General features: G+C 42.4%; 1 protein-coding gene across 2 annotated transcripts in view; it reads right to left on the bottom strand.

The window, feature by feature from the left end:
- The window catches only part of wdr31 (WD repeat domain 31), a 10,256-nt gene extending 8,933 nt beyond the window's left edge, over nucleotides 1–1,323 (bottom strand). For both annotated transcript variants that reach the window (XM_070546568.1, XM_070546570.1), the window contains exon 1: nucleotides 711–1,323. The gene's annotated coding sequence lies outside the window, so the exon portion shown is untranslated. The remainder of the gene's footprint in view (nucleotides 1–710) is intronic.
- Nucleotides 1,324–8,472: the final 7,149 nt, after the last annotated feature.

Below are 8,472 nucleotides of genomic sequence, written 5' to 3'. Positions count from 1 at the left end.
CAGCTGTTAGATTAAGGTGTTAATCTAAGGTGCCACTGGGGCGACAGCTCATCACCAGGGTGTGTATGTATATATATCCACCCATCCATCTTCTGAACCCGCTTGTCCACGCATGGTCGCGCGGGGGGGGGGGGGGGGGGCGCTGGTGCCTATCTCCAGCGGTCAACGGGCAATCAGGCGGGGTACACCCTGGACAGGTTGCCAGTCCATCGCAGGGCGCATATATATATATATATACACACATATATATATATATATATATATATATATATATATATATATATTATTTGTTATTTCATATTTGAATGAATTTACAAACGGACCACCATTCCAAGCCTTGTTTTAACACTAAAATGACATTTCAACATTAAATCCACACAAATCAAAACACTACTGAACAAAATTTTGCCTTGGGTGTTGATTGTATCTCTACATATCCTCAGTCAGATTAAACCATTACCACACAAGCTACACTTACTAAGCTCCACCCTCGTTATCCCTGAAAGTCCTGAACCAAGCCACGGGAAGGAGGGAGCTCAAATCCTATTAGCGCCGCATCATTACAGTCACAAGGAATTAGTCAGTCGGAAACACCTTGCTAGTGTTCTGGCTATCGTCATTATGCAACAAATCCCACGGGAATTTAACAGAAGCGAATGTTTAGAACTCCTGGTTCACCACGCACTCCTTCAAGCAGTGGCACACCTTACCTGTCAGTAGGAAGAGGAGTGGTCGCTGGGTGGTGCTGAACCTGGGTCAGTAGCTCGCTGTCATGCTAAGAGTAGTGGAGTAATACCGTTAAACATGGATGTGAAACGTTTGAAGTACTTGCTGAAATGACGGCGAGGCGTTTCCCACACGCAGCCATGGTAGTTTGGCATCCTAACTGCGTGGGAAAGTCCGCAGAACTATATTTTAGCTTCTACAAACAACACCCGGCTCCACATAGCGACCGAGGAGCAACGCTTTCCTCGTATCCAGGTGAGTGGGAGGTCACGTGACACGCGGAAGGAAGTGCTTTGCTTTTTACAAAATAAAAGTCTGGTTTATAATTATGTAGCCTATTAATGACTGTTGCATGTCTGCTCTTAGACCTGTCCTGTATTAACTAAGTCTGAAAGTATTAAATTAGCTTTCGTATATCATCCTGTTTCCACACAGTTACATTATGACAAGACAGTTGAGTAATTTTTAAAACCTGATTTTTTTTATTACAATACACAAGACCACAGCCAGCCAGCAAGATATTTTATCTTTTAAAAGTTTTATGCATTTGCATTGGAAATTTTGTGGATCTTTCTGTAAATAGAACCCCCTCCACCCCTCCATCAATATAATTATGCTTAGTGGCACATAACAGGTTAAAGTGTCACTAACTTTTGGTTGAGTGTTCCTTTGGGGAGCTGGTTGATTGACTTTCATTACAAGTGTAGGCCAAAGAAATCCCTAAGCTGTGAAAAAGTGAGCAAATCCCTCAACGGCTGACATTATTTCCACTAGAAACATGTGCCATGCCTTTAAATTCGTTAGTAACAGATTTTTGCCTGACACTGTCATTACAGAAAATATATTTTTCTAATATATATTTCTTACTGAACTAGTTTCAAACAAATGAATTACATAAAATTACTGTGATGCCCCCATTCTTTAAATCTAATTGGGCCATTTGGGTTACAATCAACTCTGCTCAGTATAACAAGACCTAAATTATAACTCCTTGGTTTGACCAATGCATTCAAATTCATAAAATGTTACAAAATTATCATCTGATTTTTTTTTTAGAAAAGACATTATACAATCAACCGTATCTCTTCTCAGCCATTATTTGACTTTTGCTTCATTTTGCATATTGGTTATTTTCTCAATTTTAGTCATGTATTTGCTAGTCTAACATTCCATCAGGAAAAATAATATATATTTTTAATATGACCACATGTCTTGACACACATTTTTATTTTAGGCCAATTCGTTTCCCGCACATAACAGAGACCATTTTAGCAGCCCATACGTCCCTGTCACTACACTGGACCACCTACCACCTGTTGTTTTAACTATTCAGGCAGGAATGTCAACACCACTTGGTCAACAACAAGCTATTACACAATTGGTTTGTGCACTATAACAACCCCAGGAGTGATTTTTGTTAAACCCATCCTATTAATACATTGTATGACTTTTACTTGAGTGTAGTTTTAAAATTATTTTATAATGTTTCAAACCTACATTTAGCTAAAAAAAAGTTATCTGTTTGAGGATGAACTTAGTATTTTTTCCTCAAACCTACATTAAATTTAGAGTATTTACTCTTAAAAATTACAAAAACTCCAATCCTGAAGGCTCCATTTGCAAAATATTAAAAATATACCAACTATTTTGTCACACTTGGCTCCTTCCCAGTAAAATAGGTGGAGTGACTTGTTTAAAGTCTCTTTTTAATACATTAATTTGAATGAAATGTTGTATTTCAATGCCTGGACATAAAAACTGGATAATATGCATGTTAAAATAGCTTCAGATTTAGAATCTAATCTTAATATATTAAGGTAAATATAATATATAAGATTTATAATCAAATTTTATTTATTAAATTTAAACATTACAAAATAAATGTAAATGTGGCGCACTAAGTGTTTAGCTATCATGCTAATTCAGACTGTCAACACAGAATATCCAACCAAATAAAAAAGATGATTCCTTGACATCTCACAGTCTGGTTATAGATTAAATTGTGGATGAATTGTTTTGGTTTGTATTCTTTTTGCCCATTATTAATTTAAAAAAATCCATGTTTAAACTGACTCACAACTTTACCATTTTATGGGAGTCTGAATTACATGTTGTTTGAACAATTAGTTTAAACCAGTCACATTTATCCTAGATACAGTATTAGCATTTAGATGGAGGGAACTTTGATTCTAAATATTAAGAAAGATTCATATATTCAGATTCCATTCTGAATATTAAGTTTTAAATGTATAAATATACGTGATTGAAAATTTGATTTTTTTACGATAATGATAACGATGTGAATTTTCTTGGTTTAAATATTCAGTTTAAAATTTTATACAATGTTGAGATTGAACTCCATGTGAAACAGGTCCCAGGGACGGAAACCGTTGTTACAAGCATGTTACCTGTAGGTGAACGCAGAGCAATGAACACAGATTCTTCTTGTTACCTTCCAGTTTGTGTTTGAGGAAACGTCAGGTACAGTCATCCTTTTATTGGTCCCCGAAACAACAAATCAACAAACAAAAGTTCCACTCTGTCTTAAAGCATAAATGTGCCCATTAATAAAAACATAGCATTTATGTTCAACTTTCATCATTAAGATTTAAATGTGGCAATCCCTTTTCGGGGTGCCACACATATCTTAAACATTTAGATATAACTTTATAAATTTAGTTCTGGTTGTAAATAAATATTTGATGCAATTTTATAAAAATGTGATTCGATCCTAAATATTTGGGTTTAACTGGCATGACTTATTTTGTTTGGATACTCTTGAATATTTATCTGTATTTCCATATTCAGGTTTAATTATATGTATTATTTAAATTGGCAGTGTGTATTTGCTGGCAATAGGGGGCTGTACATATATACGTTTTTTTCGCTAGTTTAAAAAAAAAACCTGTGGAGCAGCAAGTATTAAACTTCAGCAGGGGTGGACTGGGACCAAAATTTGGCACGAATTTGTCTCTATGCCGCCGAATGTGAAAGCACGGGGAAGGGGGATGGGGTTGTGTCAGCCCAAGTTGGACAAGCGGCCCACTTGGCTAAGCGGCCCACCGGGACAGTGCCAGAATGCCAGACAGGCCAGTCCACCCCTGAGCCTTGGTGTGACTCCTCAGACTTTGATAGTCCTTCAGTTAATTCCATCGAGAAAATGCAATGCCGATTGTAGTTTTCTGATGCTGCATTTCTGGATGTGCTCGGGGTCCTGCACCTGCCAATCACGTCATCCCACTACGGCAATACCACTCGGCCAAAATATATTGCATTTCTTTTTCGATTCTGTTCTTTCACATAGGTTTTGGAAAGAGTTTAGCAGTTTTGTTATTAGCATATTTCTTACTACCTAAATGTTTTTGAACATGGTAACGTAACTTCCATAGGTCATACGCCAAAGCCAATCATTTAGTGTGATATCGTCAACAGGCGCAGGACCATGAGCTCGCCAGAAGGGAAAATGGCGTCTAATAAGGCGTCCCCCAAAGATGCCAGACCCACGCCCTATGTACTTTAGACCCAATTTTTATGATTATCTGTTACAAAGCCACCAATATTTTTCAACAACTGCACATCATTTTATTCATTTTCAACAACATTTCAATGAATATTTCCAGAGATTAAAGGTAAAAACAAACATTCCATCCATCCATTTTCATCCGCTTATCCAGAGTCAGGTCACGGGGGCAGTAGCCTAATGGGCTCGACACACGGGAGGCGACATTGCCTCTCCTCCATTAATTTTCAATGAGACATGCACGACAAAGCGATAATCGCGGGTCTCCCTCCTACTAAGCGAAACGCGAAAAACGTGCATGTGAAATTTTGCGCTCGTGCAGGTGTCGTGCACAGGCGACCCAGCGACGCGATCCCAGAAAGTTGAAATATTTTCAACTTTTCATCGCTGTCGCACGGACGAGGACCAATCAACGGAGGTTTCATTCACTGACCAATGAGCGGACAGGATGCTCCGTACACCTCCGAGCAAACAAGAAGGAGAAGTTGATTATTATTATGTTTTATATAGTAAAATCAGAAGTAAGATTTCACATAACTCTAGCAGAACCTTGTGAAACATCATATACCACTTTTTTTTACTCTAAACCACTTAAATAACCTTAATTCCCTCCAACCTGACACAGCCAAACAAAACAACGGAAGTTTCGATTTCGCCATGGAACAGAACGGCTTTGCCGCTGCTGCGGATCGCCTCCCGTGTGTCAGGTAATGAAAGCGACAGCGACGAATTTCGCTGATCGTGGTCATTTGTCACCTCCCGTGTGTCAAGCCCCTAAGGCGAGAGGCCAAGATTTCCCTCTCCCCAGCCACTTGGGCCAGCTCCTCCGGGGGAATCCCAAGGTGTTCCCTGGCCAGGTGAGAGACATAGTCCCTCCAACGTGTCCTGGGTCTAACTTTAGGTCTCCTCCCGGTTGGACGTGCCCGGAAAACCTCACCAGGAAGCGTCCAGGAGGCATCCTGACCAGATGCCCGAGCCACCTCAACTGGCTCCTCTCGATGTGGAGGAGCAGCGTGTCTACTCCGAGCCCCTCCCGAATGACCGAGCTTCTCACTCTATCTCTAAGGGAGAGCCCAGCCACTCTTTGGAAATAACTCATTTCGACCACTTGTATCCGCGAACTCGTTCTTTCGGTCACTACCCAAAGCTCATGACCATAGGTGAGGGTAGGAACGTGGATCGACTGGTAAATCGAGAGCTTCGCCTTCTGACTCAGCTCTCTCTTCACCACAACAGACCGGTTCAACGGCCGCATCACTGCAGATGCAGCACCAATCCGCCTATTGAGCTCATGCTCCAGTTTTCCCTCACTCATGAACAAGACCCTGAGATACTTAAACTCCTCCACTTGGGGCAGGACCTCATCCCATACCCGGAGAAGGCATTCTACCCTTTTCCGAATCAAGACCATGTTCTCAGATTTAGAGGAGCTGATTCTCATCCCAGCTGCTTCACACTCGGCTGCGAGCCGCTCCAGCGAAAGCTGAAGATCACGTTCTGATGAAGCCAACAGGACCACATATTCAGAGGGCCTGGTACCCCATACTCCCGGACTACCTCCCACAGCCCCCCCCCCCCCGAGGGCAGCGGTTAAACGCCTTCTCCAAATCCACAAAACACATGAAGACTGGTTGGGCAAATTCCCATGCACCCTCCAGGAACCCCCTAAGGGTATAGAGCTCGTCCAGTGTTCCACGGCCAGGACAAAAACCACATTGCTCCTCCTGAATCTGAGGGTCAACAATCCGACGGACCCTCCTCTCCAGAACCCCTGAATAGACCTTACCAGGAAGGCTCAGGAGTGTGATCCCCCTGTAGTTGGAACACACCCTGTGGTCCCCTTTTTAAATAAAGGGACCACCACCCCAGTCTGCCAGTCCAGTGGGACTGCCCCCGATGTCCACGCGATATTGTAGAGCTGCGTCAGCCAACACAGCCCCACAACATCCAAAGCCTTAAGGAACTCCGGGCGGATCTCATCCAGCCCTGGAGCCTTGCCACAGAGGAGCTTTTTAACCACCCCAGTGACCTCAGCACCAGAGATTTGAGAGGCCAACCCAAAGTCCCCAGACTCTACTTCCTCACTGGAAGATGTGTCGGGGGGATTGAGGAGGTCTTCGAAGTATTCTGCCCACCGATCCACAACGTCCTGAGTAGAGGTCAGCAGCACACCGTCCCCACTATAGATAGTGTTGGTAGCGCACTGCTTTCCCCCCCTAGGAGGATGGTGGACCAGAATCTCTTCAAAGCCATACGGAAGTCTTGCTCCATGGTTTCACCGAACTCCTCCCATGCCCGGATTTTTGCCTTGGCGACCACCCGTGCCGCATTTCGCTTGGACTGCCGGTACCCGTCAGCTGCCTCTGGAGTCCAGCAAGCCAAAAAGACCTGATTGGACTCTTTCTTCACCTTGACAGCATCCCTAACCGCCAGTGTCCACCAGCGGGTTCGGGGGTTGCCACCATGACAGGCACCAACGATCCTGCGACCACAGCTCCGGTCGGCCACCTCAACAATAGAGGCACAGAACAGGGTCCATCCAGACTCAATGTCCCCCGCCTTCCCCGGAACATTTTGGAAGTTCTGTCGTAGGTAAACTACCTGGGACTAATTGGGGGTGCAGATTTGAAGGAGACAACATGGTGAATCCTGAAGAAAGCCCTAACCAATGATCTGGCCAAGAAGTTGAACTGGCAGGGCAAGGAAAAACTTCATTAGCTAGCCTCACATTAAAGGAGGTTATAATCAGTTAGTATTTGCAAATATAGTTCTTAACACTATATTGTAGGACTGGGCGGTAAATCAAAACCATTACGTAAGTTTCTGATTCTTACCAACATAATTTTGCCCATGACAGTAAGTCCAGTGTTTTAAAAAATAAAGACGTAAACAGATTACTGATGTTCCTGTCCCTTTAAACGGTTGAGACACAGACCAGTGGATTCCGCATCACAGCTAGTCACGTGGAGTTATGTGACTCCACCCCATGCAATCTGTAATAAGATGGATAAAAACAGGAAATGGAGAACTGTTCAAACATGGAAGCTTGCCGCTCGTAGCTCGTCCCTCGTTACAAGCGGGTTGTGGCTCATAGCTGCCTGTTGGTTGCAGTAGCTCTCTGCGTGGTGCTGCCCGGGCGGCAGTACTCTGCGTTTAACAGTGGGCAGCCATGAGCGATAATCAGTGAGCTAAAAAAAAGCTTCATCAATTATTTGGTGATATCATGAATTCAGTAAGGACGATGTGATGAAAGCTAAAGACAAATGTAAGCTGCAGAAAGACTTGAGCACCAAATCAAGTTAACAAATCCTTCTCTACATGCAGCACAACCAGGCTTTATAGAATACCTGACAAGTCAAATGTGACTATATTCAGTTATGTTGGTTTTTCAATCAAACAACTAAACGTTTTTAGTGCTTAGTTTGTAGTTTTTTATAATAGAAATAAAAAATTATTAGCGATGAACAGATCTAAGGGAACAATACCATTAATAAAACTAGCTGTGGAGCAATTATGCTGCCACAGCGTTAGTAGCTACTGGTCAACCTTAGTCTTTGTGCATTCATGCATTTATCGTCCATTCATCGTTATCAAGCTGAACTCAATATACCATAATATTGATTTTAGGCCACATCACCCTTGCAAAAGAAAGTTCTTCATAAGCTCACTCTGTATATATTTTTGAGTGATATTATGCAGTTAATTTTTTGTTCTATATTTTTGACTAAGGTTAGTGTTTTCATGTGTTGAGTTCAGTGTATTTCACTTGTTTGTAATGCATTTATTATTTGTCAAATACAAAGACTTTTTTGCAAATTTGTATTTGTGATTTCTTTTTATTTAGTGTTTTATAGTTTTACAGTGTGTGGGCCAATGCTGGCCTGGGGACACTCAGCCAGCTCAACTTTCAGTATATGGGCCAATAAAGGGCCAGAGGTTGTGCCAGCGCTCAGCCAACATTTACCTGTACTGAGTGTGGGCCAGTACAGGGCCACAGTACACAATGAGAGTCATCATACAGTGCATGAGCCAGACCTGGGCCAAAGCCATATTGTGTCATTTTTCTGTGAGTGGGCCGTTAATGGGCCAAGGGCCCAGCCAACAGTGGGCCAATATTTAGACAAGGATGTGGGCCAGAGATGGGCCGGACACATTTTGCTATGTGGGAGTGCTGTGACTTGTAGGCTGGAGTTGAAAAAAAAACCCTCAGTCTCTTTAAAAATAGA

Source organism: Nothobranchius furzeri, chromosome 17, assembly GCF_043380555.1.
Source record: "Nothobranchius furzeri strain GRZ-AD chromosome 17, NfurGRZ-RIMD1, whole genome shotgun sequence".
NCBI lineage: Eukaryota > Metazoa > Chordata > Actinopteri > Cyprinodontiformes > Nothobranchiidae > Nothobranchius > Nothobranchius furzeri.
This window is presented reverse-complemented; position numbering and strand designations above follow the sequence as displayed.